General features: G+C 40.6%; 1 protein-coding gene across 1 annotated transcript in view; it reads left to right on the top strand.

Annotated features, from left to right (window-relative positions):
* The window catches only part of LOC310951706 (forkhead box protein J3-like), a 61,785-nt gene that overhangs the window by 11,695 nt on the left and 33,836 nt on the right, over window positions 1-16,254 (top strand). The gene's annotated exons all lie outside the window — the stretch shown is intronic.

Consider the following 16,254-nt stretch of genomic DNA (forward strand, 5'->3'; position numbering starts at 1 on the left):
ATTTTTACCTCATTTTTTACATTACCACTCCATTAACAAACTTCAATAGAGAATACAATAGTGCATACAGTTCACGACTGTGTTTCTCTGAATACTAATGGTGGAAGAATAATGTTTAAAGGTCCACTTTGAAACCGAATGTGTGTTTTCTAACAACAGTGTGCAGGATTTTCTTCATTCGTTATCTATTATTTATAGTTCAACTTCTGCACGCATACACCCAAGAATTCTGCTCATGGGAATATCCCAGTGTAGTTCATTAAACCATCGTCTTAATCTGATTTTGAAACTGTATTTGTGTGCATGCGTGTAAGCACAGTGAGTGTATAGCTGGAAATATTTATTTGTTTTTTCTCTAATTTCACATTTTGCGCGGAAGTCCTTAATTAAATGAGAAAATACTCAATGCATTTGTCAAGTATTTATTTCACACAGGAGTATAGAAAAATAGGCTTTACCGTGTGGTTATTTCAAATAGATTATTTCTTTATTGAATTACCTACTATAAATTGGGATAGAAGTTTTTGGCCTATCGCCCAGCTCTACCTCGAAAAGCACAGAAACCTTTTAGTGAACCAGGAATGATTGACAGATGTGTTTCGTCTCATTCAGACGACATTATTAAATCCTTATGTAAATGCAGCTATGCAAATCCTGTCTAATATGAGCAGAAAGGTGGCTGTGTTATTGGAGACAAATGAACAGATCCCTATGGTTGTGTCTTGGGGATTCTCTACCTTATTAGTGAAGAAGGGGACGGATATAGTCCTTCTACTGACACATTGAAAAGGCTGTCTGCAAACTATCAACCAATTCATCTCTCTGAGAGCGGGGACATTTTTCTTCTTCTCTCATTATTTCTCTCTCTTTCACTCTCTGTCTTCATCTCCCAAGCACTTGCACTCCACCAACCGCCCCTTCTCTCTCCTCGTCACTCCTCTCCTCTCTTCTTCTTTCCCTTTCACGAACCTGTGTTTGTTCCCCGTCTATAATCTTCAACACACCGTTCCCTGAGCAGAAATGGATGCCAGAAACAGAGACAAAAAGGTTATGATACAAGCCAGGTTGTGTTGGCAGAGCTTCTTACCTGCATGTAGGATTCAATCAATTCGTTTTCTGTTCGGAGAGAGAGGATAGGGGTTATTGAGGCCATTCAGGGTTTCTCTTGCTGCAGCTCATAACTGCCTTCTCCTGCTGGTTGTATTTAGGTGCCAGGATGTTTTAGTATCCCATAATTACACCTCTAGATTCATTGATTTGTGTGTGTGGCTGCATTCAAGTAGCATCATTACTGCACTGTACTGATGGTGTTGTGGCTATATTTTCACATTCTGGCATTTATCCATAATATCAGAGCAGACGGTTTGTTGTGAGATACATACCCAAAGATGGGTTGCTTTCCACTAAGGCCAGGTCCATTTAAAGGTCCCGTATTGAAAAAAGAGGGATTTCTGTGTCTTTTTTTATTATACAGCAGGTTGAGGTACTGTACAAATACTGTAAAAGTATCAAAATGGTCAGACGGCAGAGAAATGTACTCAGCCCGTATTCAGAAACTGTGCCTTTTACACAACTTTATTATCAAGTGTTTCCTCCAGGATTTGTTTCAGCAGCGGGGCAGGCCTTACTCGTCTCTCTCCCTGGCTCTCCTTAGGTGCGTATTGCTCAGAATTTAGAGAGGTCTTTTGATGTGTTTTCACTATCGTGTCAATTTAAAAGCCTTCGCAGAGTCCCGTAATTGCAACTTGATGACATTTCATAAAATTCTGAAGGCACTGCACAAAGCGGAAACCCTTTTATCTATACTATATAAGTATAGTAATAATAATATAATATAATATATTTATATATATATATGTAAAGTGATTTCCCAGCTGCAATGACGATGCTGATATGCTGAGAGGGCAGATGCTGACGACCCGGAAACTCTAGTCTGGCTCACCGGATTTACAGACAAGCCAGAGCATTTTTCCCCCTATCCCTGAATAATAAGCCAGCGTAGCCATACCACAGCGCTGTCGATAAGTCTGGCAATGTGAGACTATGGAAACACTGACTAATCAGAGCAGACTGGGCTTTTTCAGGAGGGATGGACTTAAAGTGATAGTGAGTGTTTCAGACAGAGACACACTACTTGTCCCATTCACCTATTCACACAGACATTCACATAGATGGCAGTGGACATCTGCATGGTATCAGCGTCTTGCCCAGGGACACTTCGACATGTGGACCGGGGGAGCTGGGGATCGAACCGCCGATCTCTTGAATGGAGGACGACCCACTCTTTCACTGACCCACAGCCACCAATCTTCCTCTCCGCCAATGTACGATCTCTAGCGAACAAAATGGATGAACTACAACTGCAGATCACCACTCAAAAAAATATTCTGGTCTGCAACATCATTATTTTCACAAAAACATGGCTCAGCGGCGGCGTTTCTTATAGCATCATTGAGCTAATGGGACGCTGCATCCTCCGTGTGGACAGAACTGCTAATGACTCTGGTAAGACCAGGAGTAGGGACTATGCATTTTACATAAACAAGGCTTGGTGTAAAGGCACCTCTACAACCACTTGTAGGCACTAGTAGTCACGTATAAACCTTACATTGACGTTTTTTTTGCTCACTGGGATTTTTCCCTGTTTCCTCCTGCTCTCCAGATAACGTTACAAACACACGACTCATTCATCACAAACACTTCGATATATCGTCTACCCCTTATTTGTAAACATGTTGAAGTAGAAATCTAAAATAAAAAGCATGTAGTATGTATGAGCATGGTATGAGACCTTTAAACAATGCACAGACATTTTCAGACATTTTACAGTGTAATGTTTTTCTAAGCACAGGACATTAGAGAGAGAGAGAGAGTTGCAGAAAACTGCATGAACTGACATTTTAGAAGCATGTGAAGCAACAAATTAAGCAGCACGTCATGGTTAAGCACAAGTCATATTTCTGTGTTAGTCTTCAAGAAAAGGATGTAAACTTTTGCTTCCTGGATGACCCGACTCAAAACAGTGGGGCTTGTTTTATACCTGCCATGGCCGTCACAGGGAAAGTTACATAAGTCTGGTTCATTCCAGTTCAGGTGATTGCTGTCAGCTGCACACAGTGGGACGCAGACACACAGATTGTCTGACTGCCACATTCGGCAGACACGGTCGACTCAAACGTTGCAAGTACACTTTTGAAATTTGTGTTTTTCTGAATGCACTGACTCAAAGCAAACATGTGAGCTTTCAGAAAAACGCCTCATACATGGTCCGTTGTGTTTTCCGTCTCCTTCACCCTCTGCCACACATGCGTGCACACAAGCTTGTACGTACACACAAAGAGAGACTCCCACTCAGGTAGGCAGTGTACGTGTGCAGTCTGCAGATTGCACACGGGAAGCTCAGCAGGAGAGGAGATGAGGGTGGGGAGGGTGGAGAAAAGAGAGGAGACTGTCGGAGAGCAGAGGAGAGTTTTACTACCCAGCACACGCACTCCGTCTGCTCTGTATGATAATGTGAGAGTGCAGGAACGGCAGAGTTGAAACCAGGACACACACACACACACACACACACACACACACACACACACACACACACACACACACACACACACACACACACACACACACACACACACACACACACACTCTCCATCCTTAGAAATCACACAAATACGTGGACTGGTTGAACACCACAGGCTTACTGCACATGTTGCATCTACTTGGGCACACATGTATGCACACACACTTTTAGATGCATTAAACAGCCAATCTAGTTAGCTGGTTTAATCAAGATTTCCAAGGTCGTGAGATTCTTGTATCTTAGCTGGAAATGAATATGGAGAGCTCTTTTCATCTGAGGAGAGACGATGAGAACCTCCTTCCAGAAGATGTGGAGGAGGTTTAGAATCCCCCCCCCGAAAACATGAAATTAAATAGCACACAAATGCATAAGCCATTTGTTTATGGAGCTTGTTTATGCTCTTGAATTCATCTTGTGTAACATGCATGCCTAGCTTGTATGTTTTTAAAGAAAAGGAATGGTGATACAGTATACTGGAGTGGAATGCAAACAGGGCTGCATCATCCCCGCTTTATCTCTTTTGCCTCTGCGTTGGCGACAGCTGTGGCCGGAGGCACTATGTTTTTTGGGTTGTCCTTCCCTCCCATTCTCATGAATTGTATATCTCAGGAGCGCTGTGAGGGAATTTCTTCCAATTTGTTAAAGACGTCCACTTGGATTCGAGGATGAACTTATTCGATTTGGGTTGTCAAAGCTCAAGGTCACTGTGACCTCACGAAAGGCATTTTTGTCTATAACGCAGGAATTCCTCTGTTGAATACGACAAATGCTCACACAAAGGTCTAAAAGGATAAAATGATAAGGGGATGGCATTTTATATCCAAAAGGTCAAAGATCAGTTGGACTGTTACATCCTAATGTTTTCCAAAATGCATTTCTTGCGAAGCATCAATGTTCTTTACAGCAACATCCATATTTGAAGCATTGCCTAATGTCTACTGTCATGGCTACAACTTTGTGTTCTCTCCTGATCCTCTGGTAGTCCACCACACGCTCATTGGTTTTTCTGATGTAGAGTTTCAGGTGATTGTCGTTTCACCATTTGACGAAGCCATCCATCAGACTTCTGTACTACTCTGTAAAACTAGGCAGCATGTTTCTCAATGGAATTACACATGTAAATATAGGTAAAACAATAATCTTAATACCCTTTATTAAATTCCTTTAGGGTCTTCACTACACATGTTATGAGTCTGGGCAGCCATAGAAATGAACTGCAGCTTGACTGGTTGGCAGAGGCATGCAACTGTAATAACAATTCTAGTTTCTCACTGGAACAGCATTATCTAACTTCTGTTATCTTTACCAACCTCTCTCTCTCTCTGTCCTACACTATGCACCGGTCTACTTTCCCATGCCCCCTGCAGCCCCTTTGCAGCCTTTTCCCTCCCACGGATCCCTCCACTCTAGGGTTCACCTTTACCACAACTCATGGTGTATAAGCAGCGGGAGACCGTAGCCACACAGCTTTTTTCTGGCTTTGTCTCTGTTTCCCCAGTTTGTCTGTAATTAAATCAGTTTTTTTTTTTTTGAGCAGAATTTAAAACTCTCCTACAGTAGCTATTTTTCTTCAGTGTTTTTATGTTTGTTTCTTAATTAGCTTTCCTTTTATGCTGTTTTAGTATTCTTTAGTGCACTGTCTTTAATTATTTTGATATATGTAGTTTATGTGTTCATTTTATATCTTGGTGAAATAATGTTCTCCCTAATAATGCAATTGTTTTCTATTTTGCTTTATTCTACAAAGATTTTAAATGATCAATTGATGTCGAGAAAAAATTAATAATTATATATATATATATATATATAATAATTAATTATTCGGATAGTATTATGGTTTGCAATTATTTTGACCAGGAAAATTGTGACATTAAGTACTAATATTTTCCCCTGTCTAAATGAATCAGATTAATCAGAAAAGATGAAAACATTCAATAGTCTCAGCCTATTGATTTGCTGTTTTATATCGGTGTGAATAGAATATCTTTTATTTTTAACTGCTGGTCTGACAAAATGATCACAAAGAAGTCACATTTCATTCTGGAAACTTTTTTTTTACATTTTTTTAATACTAGGAGAAATTAATTCAATAAAAAGGGTAAGATTAGTCTGTATATTCTCTGCTGCTCTCTTCTATTTAGTCTGAATATTGTATAATGATTGGAAATGTTGGTTATTCAAAGCTCACTTCACCATTATATTTTATTAAAATGTGAAGGTCTTTCCATTATTTACCGCTTGTGAAATGCAGTGTAGATCTGTACCTTCACCAAATGGCTTGTTGCGGCCTGTGCTGATGAACCTGCTCTCTTGTGACCCTCGTCGCCTCAGGCTACCTCCCATGCAGCCAGGCTAATTGCCTGCGAATTAGCAAGGCCTAATGTGACGTTGTAAAGGGCAGTGCTACCACATTGGCCTTTGGCCTTTGGCTGAACACCACATGTCACAGACAATCACCTGATATGAAACTGCACTGGGCCATTATTCTGGCTCCCATCCTCTCCTCTGCCTGCTCTGTGGGAGATCTGAGACTGAGCTCAGTGGAGGTCGGTGCGCAGTGTCAACTGTGCTCACGTATGTGGAGAAAGGCGCTTGCCATTGGCTGCTGGTAATGAGCTTGCTTCTTATGAGCACAACATAAATTTCACCACCGTATTGTGCTTGTTGTGATTAATCTTTGAGACAATCTGTGGAAAACAGTGTGCAAAGTGTGTGTCTGTACAATACATAGTGTTTATTTGTGGCTCTGTGTTCAAGATGATGTGTGTGTGAACAAATCCTCCAACAAATAAAACATAGACTGTTGTATATAAAGATGGAAGGCTTCAGCCCTTGGTCGCTGATCAACATGTTCTTTTGCCTAAACGTAACAGTTAACAACTGTAGTTAACGTCACAGTCACTTTGGTTAGATTTAGGCAAAAAGACTGCTAGGTTAGGTTCAGGTAAAGATCGTGGTTTTGTTTAAAAGAAGTACATTTGTTATGTGACTTGTTTCACACGGGACACAAACAGCAGTCTCCCTGGTGAAAGTCGTGTTTCTGTTTGACCCATCCATTGACCTCGACCTCCTCCCTATGTAGAGTTTGTCAGCTAACTTCCCTTTTTTGCTCCCATCATAATGACTACAGCCACTAGAGGTCAACACCACTGTAAACATAAACATGGGTCATAATAAGCTTTGTGTAGTTCAAACGGCCAATGGGGTGATGTATGTGTGCAGCTGCTTACTTGTGTGTGCCTGTGGTGGAGAATGCATCAGCCATTTGTTTTGTGGTTTTATTGTGCCTCACCTCTGACTCTGTGTTGACCCCATCGTCACTTGATAACACATACAAAACTGTTCCATGTACCCCAGCATTCCTAGTTTACATGTCGTGTTAGACAAATCTGCTGTCCAGATGTTTGTGTGTGTGCCTCTCAAGGTCATAGTCTCCCACATGACACCGTGTTTGAAATGATACAATATAGAATCCATGTCATTCAAATTAAACCTTGACTCTGAAAGGTTTTTTGTTTTTTTTATAATTTTCTATCAAAGCTTGTTATCAGTTAGCACATTTAATTAACCTTTAGAAAACTAAATCCAATTTCAGTGATAAAAACAGCAACATGTAATAATAATAATAATTGCCAGTATCCAGCTTTACCTTAGCTTCTCAGTACATTTATAGTGGACCCCACGAAGACTAGCGACCACTTTGTGGAAGCTAATGGGGATCCAAATAAAGAATAAAGGTGTATTGGTGTGATAAAAGGAAAAGGACATTTTAAACAAATAAAAAACACTGCCAGGATCACATTGGAAACCTAAGTAATAAAGTGTGGAGCCTTATTACTGAAGTGAGAAAATACACTGATTTGACACTTAAACAATTAAATATTGCAATTTTGTTATGCAGAGATGAACAAGAAACAAGTTGCCGTAAGTTATACTCAAAACATCTTGATATAGGTGATCCAGAATCCTATTAAGTAATAAATTATCATGAACAACAACTAAAATAAAAGTATGTTTTCTTCAATACAAAACTAATATTGAGATTTACTATGGTGGTAATCCGTCATTTAACACATATTGTTTAATTCTCCGACCTACTAGAAGTTAAAGTTGAACTGTAAAACAATGTGGTTACATTTCTGTATGAGGCTGAATATACCATGGGCACTTTTCCTCAGCCTCCACCGCTTTTGTATTTTTGATATTAACTGTTGCTATGGTTTGAAGAACAAATCCAGATTATCAGCAGACATGCATACATGCACGCACATACTATATGTATACACACACACACACAGCACACATACATGCAGCTACCAATTTAACTTGGATACATAACACTGCTAGAGCTTTTAATTACACACTAATCACTAATAGCAGTCTCTGTATTAAATTCTTAATTAAAAGCGAGGAATTTCTCTTGCTATCTCCTCGAGGATTTGGCGCCGATCCAGCACAGCGTTTCCCTCTCTAACCAGCCAGGCCCGTAGCACTCTCCATATGGCTAATAATAGGCTTAAGGCTTGTTTCCGTAGCACTCTGGAATGCAACAATTATACCACAGAATGAGCTTATCCGCTAGTCCCTGGGTTTGTACCCCGCAAAGAGACGTGGGCCTGTCTCTTGTCAGATCCTAAATAAATTCAGAGTATTTCATAGAACAAAAGAGGAACTGTGAAGCTCAGTATAAGTGCATGTGTGTATGAGGTGAGTTGTGATTTAAAAAAATCAGTGGAAGACACTGGAAGTATTGGCTTAATGTAAAAGCTAACTTTGAAGTAGTACAAAAGTAGTAAAGTAACTGCTTTCATCTCTTGGCAATTCAGCCTGTTTGTGCTCAGAACACCATCACTGCAATCAAGCATTCAAATTATTATTGGATGTACTTTTCCATGACAACACCTAGTTATTTCACGTCTGTCTCAAAGACATCCACACCATAGACTGTATACAATATGGGTGTAGTCTTTGTGACATCCCCCGTACGTTTCTGAAGAGCCGTTGTGAAGCGCAATCTGGGTGTTTTTGGCGGTAGGGGTCGGCGGTATACCAGTTATGTTACTGTCACCGGTGTCACCTTCTGCCACAACATGGATTTTGCAATACTGTCATAACGGTGAGCACACCTAACCATTTTGAACAAAGTATCCCTTTTAATTTTTCGAATACTGTTATATAATAACAGTCAAAAAGCAGAGGCTGAATGACGCCCCCAGTCTATGCTATGCTACCCTGCTACTCAAAGCTGCAATAACTGTAATTTTTTATAACTTTAAGCCTTAATATAATTTAAACGGGTGAGTCATATACAAATTTGCCCCCCTGTACAGTTTTCATGAATGGGGAAAGTAGCTCTACAGACTGAACCTTAAACATGTTTATTTCTGTTGTAAAGTTGGGCATTTTAAGACTGTGGTCTATAGGGATTGACTTGCTTTCGGAGCCAGCCTCAAGTGGACATTTAAGGAACTGCAGTTTTTTGCACTTTTTGTTTTTGCTTAATTTTTCAGCACCGGAGGTTGCTGCTTGGTCCACACTAAAACAGAGTAATTGTATTGAGTATTGAACACATAGTTTGCATGTAAAAAACAAAAAAAACAAAACCTCTACACACCAGGACATTCAGGTTTGTTTTGGTAGAGATTACCGTCCACGCTGAAACAAAAAAAATGTCCCTTCTTCATCCTCTTTGGGTTGCCAACAACAAAATCAAGAATCACTGGCAACATCTGCTACAAAGTGTGACACAAACAGTCTGTTTACTTTGCTGATACTGAAATGCTTAAACCTTTGAACTCATAATTTAAGATTATTTGTTTTTTTGGCAGTTTTCAAGCATTTTATTATATAGGACAAACTGGAAATTGGGTGAGCCTCTTTTTCATGGGGCGACTGCTCTAACCACTGTGCCACCGGCCACCCCTGAACTCATAATTACTTCTTATTTTCATATTTTGTTTTTGATTCAGTGAATAAGATTACAAAAAAATAAATAAAATAAGATTGTGGCTCGTAAATGCTAACTATTACACCGTTTAATGAATTCACAACTCACTGTAGAATGGTCATCATTTCATCGAGAAAGAACGAGAATAGGAAAAGGAGGCTGTCAAACATTATTGGGATGCAGAGTAGAAGCAGGGCCCTCCTTCCTGCTTGTCCTCCTTCCTCCTTCCCTTACCTCTTCTCCCGGAAAGCCGCTGACAGAAGCTGTCACTTCACCACATCGCTTTGCTCGACACAACCAGCAACAGGAAGCGTGCCACCGTGACCTCATACTGCTCACCAACCTAGTTTGGTCTCTGTTATTTTTGAAACACTACATGAAAATAACAACTGAAAGCATTTGTCTTTCTAAATCAGTTGTGAGAGGAGAAATCCTACTGATGGGAGAATGGTAGCTAGTAGAGTATGTCTAATGTGTGGCAGTTAAGGACATTGGTTACCAACTTAGAGGTCGGGACACAGCAAATGGTCGCAATATCTATCTCTATCTCTTCTTGAATCTGGACTTTGTTGGGTTTCTGGGAACTATTTAAATGAAACAGTCGGAGAACAGCACTTGGTTGAACTGCTCATGATGCGCCATTTTTTGATAGCGATGGGAATAGTCTGATAGCTGAGCTGTGACCAACTACAACAACTCAAGCTATGGCACAGCATGAGCGTTTTACGTATTGGAGGGGTGCTGGTTTAACAGCGCTCTTTGTCTGTTTCTGATTGCACTTTTTATCAGAGAGCAGCACTGCAAACAAAGATATGTTAACATGGTGATAATCACTTTACATTTCCTTTAGCTGCTTCACAATAAAAGCCTCCTGCTGGTTTGTTGAAGAAAAACTTTTAATGTAATTCTGAATTATTATTTTTTTAAACCAAGCCCTACGTGGTGGCATGGCACAATAATTAAAGCAGACCGACACAAGCTCGTTGAAATGCAACACTAGAGAAACGTGTCCTTCTCTGCAATAATTTGGCTGATTTAGGACACATGCTGTAGCAAGACCTGGTTTGAATGGTAATACAGAATTTTACTATACTCTTATATTATTTTGGAGCTCCTTACTAGATCTCTAGAGACATGGCAACCCCACTTCCACCTTGTCTGAGATGTCTTTGACACACACACACAAACACACACACACACACACACACACACACACACACACACACACACACACACACACACACACACACACACACACACACACACACACACACACACACACACACACACACACACTATTGCTTTAAAGCATGTGTATGCATACACAAATTCACACACAGATAAACAGGAGCATAACTGCGCACAGTCACAGATGCATGCACAGGTGCACAGACACCTGCCTTCTTACACACTTATGCACGGGTGCATGCGCAAGCAACACTGAAATACAGCTGCGCACACATGCATGCAGGCACATACACCAGAGTACATACACACACTGCACCATCTCTCACACACACGCACACGCACACACACCTCATCTTATAGATGACTTGTGTGAAGTAGTTCACTGTGAGAGTGGAGAGGGCGGGGGAAGGGTCCATCAAATGAAATGAATATGTATTAGATGGGGTTTGAAGTAGTGACTTGTATTCAACCCCGCATTCTAACGGAGCGTCTGTCACTCCGTCACCATCAGGATATAATAAGGCATCTCAATGATGCTCAGAACCCAGGAGACTTTAACATCTAAGACACCTGTCCGTATGTGCGCGTACCCCCACACTCCCACTTCTAGCCAACTCCAGCTCTTTATTTCTTTGTGGCTCTTGCACCTCCCAGCTCCTTCTCCTCTGCCTTACCTTCAAACTTTACCACATTTTACCCTCTGTTTATGCACTGTATGGGTTCAGCTGAAAGTTAATAAAATCTCCTCTTCTCTCCAAATATTCCCTCTTGCTATATCTTCCTTCCTTTACTCTCTCTTTCTCTCTGTTTCTATATCTATATGTTTTGTTCTGTCTCTGGGCACACAAGGACTATCTTTATTACACCACAGTACATTCATCCTGAAGTGCATGAGAGAAAAACTCCTGAATACTGTTGTGTAGGTGTGCATTTGTGTGTCACTCCATATGGTTAATATCATGGCCAGCAAACCTCTCGCCCTTTGACGTCAGTCTCCCCGCAGACACAGTCGAGCGGGGATTTACGAAACCACAAAGGCCTACATGAAGGTTCCTTGCTAAGTGGAGACTCCCAGCCTTTCTTTTACATCTTACCAAGCCACAGTGGATTTATTTTCAAACAAAAGATCTACTTTATTCCAGTCTCCGAGGCTCAGCCATCTTCAAAACCACAATTGTCCATTTAATTTAACAGTTCATTGACATTTGTTTACATTAGTTTCTTAATTTTTGCATTGGTTGTCAGCTGACTGTGTGTGGTAATTTAAAAATTAACACCATCGTTTAAGTGCAAGTACAATTAATTTTTACATTGTCAGCAGTCCTGAATTTGATACCTCAGGTTGCGCGTTTTATTTATCTGTATTTGAGTTTGGCTTAAGCATGTCAAATTTAGCATAATTTCAACTTCTACAGTCATTCCATCAGTACAATAGCATAATCATAAAGGGCCGCAAAAAAGTATTTGCCTCCTTTCAGATTTCTTCTGTTCTTGCTTTTTTGTCACACGTAGTTTCTTGCTTCATATCATTAAACAATTTTTATTATTATTATTTTTTAAAGATTATTTTTTGGTTTTTTTTTTCTCCACGCCTTTTATCATATAGGACAGACAGGAAATGGGGTGAGAGAGAGGGGGAGACATGCAGCAAAGGGCCGCAGGTAAGAGTCTGACCCACTGCCGCTGCCTCAAGGACCTTCAGCCTCCTTCATGGGGCGACTGCTCTAACCACTCAGTCACCGGCCGCCCCATAAAACAAATTTTAATATCTGACAAAGATAACCTGAGTAAATACAAAATGCAGTTTTAAATGATGATTTAATTTATTAAGGGAACCAACCTGACCCTATGTGAAAAAGTAATTGCCCCCTAAACCTAATAATTGGCTGTGCCACCCTTGGCGGCAACAACTGCAATCATGCGTTTGCGATAACTGGCAATGAATCTTTCACATTGCTGTGGAGAAATTTTGTGGCAAATTGTTTTAATTCAGCCACAGTGAAGGGATTTCAAGCATGAACGGCCTGTTTAAAGTCATGCCACGGCATCTCAAGAAGATTTATGTCCGGACTTTGACAAAGTCCCTCCAATATCCCAAGTGCGCTTGAGCTCAAGGTCACAAACTGACGGCCCGACATTCTCCTTCAAGATTTTCGGGAAGTAGAATTCATGGTTCCATTAATTACGACAAGTCGTCCATGTCCTGAAGCAGCAAAGTAGCCCTGGACCATCACACTACCACAATGTTTGACTGTTTGTGACCCACGCCTTCCAAAAAGTTCCACTTTTGACTCTTTAGTCCACAGAATATTTTCCGAAAGTCTTTGGGATCATCAAGGATCATTAAGGTTTTTGCCGTGGAACTCTCCCATGGATGCCATTTTTGCCCTGTCTCTTTCTTATTGTTGAATCATCAACACTGACCTTAACTGAAGCAAGTGAGGTCCGCAGTGCTTTAGATTTTGTTCTGGGTTCTTATGTGATGTCCTGGATAAGTAGTAGATGCACCCTTTTTGTGGTCGGCTGGTTCCATGTTTGTGGATAATTAGGAGCGTTTCCATTTAGGTAAAATGTGGCAGCTGGGGAAGTTGCATAGCACGCCCTCTCAAATATCCTCCCGCTCGGCGCGTCTCCATTCCAAAAAAGGACCCCAGAGGGATTTACCAGACTCCGGAGGTGACTTATCACTCTGAATGGATTTCGATCGTTGGGTAATCATTGATAGACCGGAGCGGCTCTGCAGCACCTCTTCTCCAAGTGGGAAATACAGAATGGTTGCAGTTTGAATAATCTGGGCCAATTATTAATTTAATGGAGACAGAAAATATCTTTACAGTTGTAGGAAAAGTTGATTTGTCGATTAAAAACAAACGATGATGAATATAGCAAATAAATTTGCAGAAGACAAAATCTGTGTGGAGTGATGAGGAACTGTTTCTCCAATTAATTCACAAAACGAATGTAAATGTCATATTTCCATCAAGGTTTCTACATTGTTTTGTACGTTTTGAGGTTTGACAGGTGGTGTTTTAATTAGGTCACCTTCTCGTGCCCTCTTCGTTTGGTTTACTGGCACCACATGGAGAATTAGCGCCACCACGTGTTTATCTCAGTGCGTCCATTTGCTAACATCAGAGGATAGAAACCGTGGATGGATATTTGATTCAATTTGATTCAAAGTTCAAAATATGGATGGGAACTTGATATTAATTAGTTAATAACAACTTGTTTCTGTTTATCATATTACATGATGTCAACTTAAACTGGTTTAAGAGCTTTTTTTAGTAAAATAGTGTGTTCATGTAGGATCCAATCACTCGTTAAAAAGGTGAATGAGAATAGGTCAATTGTAAAGAGCTCCCAACTCACCCACGGACATCGGCTGACTTCTGCTGGCAGGTGGGCGGAAGCTCCGGGTACTGTTGGAATGGAGGGAGGCCGGGTGCCATTCATCTGCATGCACTGCCCGTGCTGCAGTGACACAGAGCCGGTTGAAAAAGTTTCCCTTTACAATGGGAACTAAGGTGTGTGTGTGTGTTTGTGTGAATATATATATATATATATATATATATATATATACATACATATTTAGAATCTGCGCCCTACTGTGCATTTAAAGATATTTCTGGTGGTGTGCCATTTCTGTCCCTGTTAATCAGCACGAGTGACGGGAATTTGTCTCTTCTTCCATGGATCTGACACCCGCAACTTCATTCTCCATATGCCTGCTCACCAAAACCTTCCTTTGCGCTCCATAATAGTAGTTACCGTTATGAGTATGATTTGGATTGTGATATTAAAGACAAGATAATGATGTCACACTTAACATGATGCTGTGATATTGTCGCTCCAAGCACACACAGATTTCTGAAAGGGAGCCATCATTTGACTAGAGGAGACATTGCCATTTTGCTAGGTTTAAATATTTGAAATACACACTCTTCTCTTGTTTATTCATGTTACTCTAACTGTAGTACTTGCAGACAACTTAAAAGTTTGATTATTTCAAAGCTCTGTTAGATGCTGAGCCACGCCACTAACCCAAATTAAGAGAAAAATATATTTTGAGGTTTTGTTTATCACAGATATGTTGTTTGGGAGTCGTAGTTGACCTTTCTTAAAGTTTTATTCACGCAGGCTTGTAAATTGTTATTTTTCTAACACAGCTGCTCACCTGATGATTCAACCAGGAGAGCTAGAGTGTTCCAACTGTGAGTCACCTTACAATGTCGAAGCAGAAATTGAATGGGACTGTTACTTCTGGAAACCTAGGCACCCGACTTCCTCCCACTTTGCAATTCTATACCAGTTGGGCTGCAATGTATGTTTCCAGTGCACCCAACTTCTCCAACCAACCATTTCAGTGCAATTAGCATTATTTAGTTAAAATGTGACAAGTGTTGTTGCCTCACTTTTGAAAAATGTACTTCAGTTGAGAGGAAATGCCATCTCATGTGCCCCTTTGTATTTAACTCAGCCGCCATGACCCAAATCTTCCAAACCTACCCACTTATGTAACTTCAGTCTTCTCCGTGTTCCCTTGGCATATCTACACACACACACACACACACACACACACACACACACACACACACACACACACACACACACACACACACACACACACACACACACACACACACACACACACACACACACACACTCTCTCACAGACAGACAGACAGACAGACAGACAGAAAATTCTTCTAGCTCCCTAACTCCTTAACCTTAACCCTACTTCATCTGCACACACACAAACGTTACTGTAGCCTCTTCAACCATTTCTGTCAACCTTCAAATGTGTCGGTCTTTCTTTGATCTCTTTCTCTGACTGATCCACACTCATAGACACACACGCAGTCTTACACTTTTTTCCTCGTTCTGCTCCGCCCGAAAGCATATTTCCAAAAACCTGACTTTTTTATCACACGTCACATTATATCACATTGCATTTTGTCAAAATTTCATCCGTGCTTATCACACCCGCCTTATATAGCTAACATCTTCAAGTCAAGGATGCTTTGCCCTATGTTAAGCACAAACAGTATACACATGAACAGTAAATGTTCATACCACACATGCATGCACAAATCCTCATACCTATTAATAACTGTGTAAAAACGGTTGTTTGACCTTATTTTTCTGCGACATAGCTCTTAATCTCCAGTCTCTCCAGGCACTGTGGGAACTGAACATGTATAGTAGATTGTAAAACAAATGCACACTGATGCATTTTGGTCCCTGCCCATTGGCAGTAACGAACATTGTTGTCACTACTGCATTGCATTGTGGGATATTTTTTGCTGGCGTAGTGTCCAGTGTTTGCATACTGTAATATTTCACTGGCCCTGACAAGCTAGCATGACAAGAGTGTTACCAAGCCCCCACCACAGCGACTTCCTGGTTGATCCGAAAGGGAAGTTCCAAAAATTGCAGTACTCTAAGTAGCCAGTAGGAGCAGTTTTAATAATAGAGCAGTTTCTCATTGACCCCAATGTTAATTATGCTGTTTTCACAGCATAATTAAACCTATTTAAGG

Source organism: Echiichthys vipera (genome assembly GCF_963691815.1).
Source record: "Echiichthys vipera genome assembly, chromosome: 9".
Classification (NCBI taxonomy): Eukaryota; Metazoa; Chordata; class Actinopteri; order Perciformes; family Trachinidae; genus Echiichthys; species Echiichthys vipera.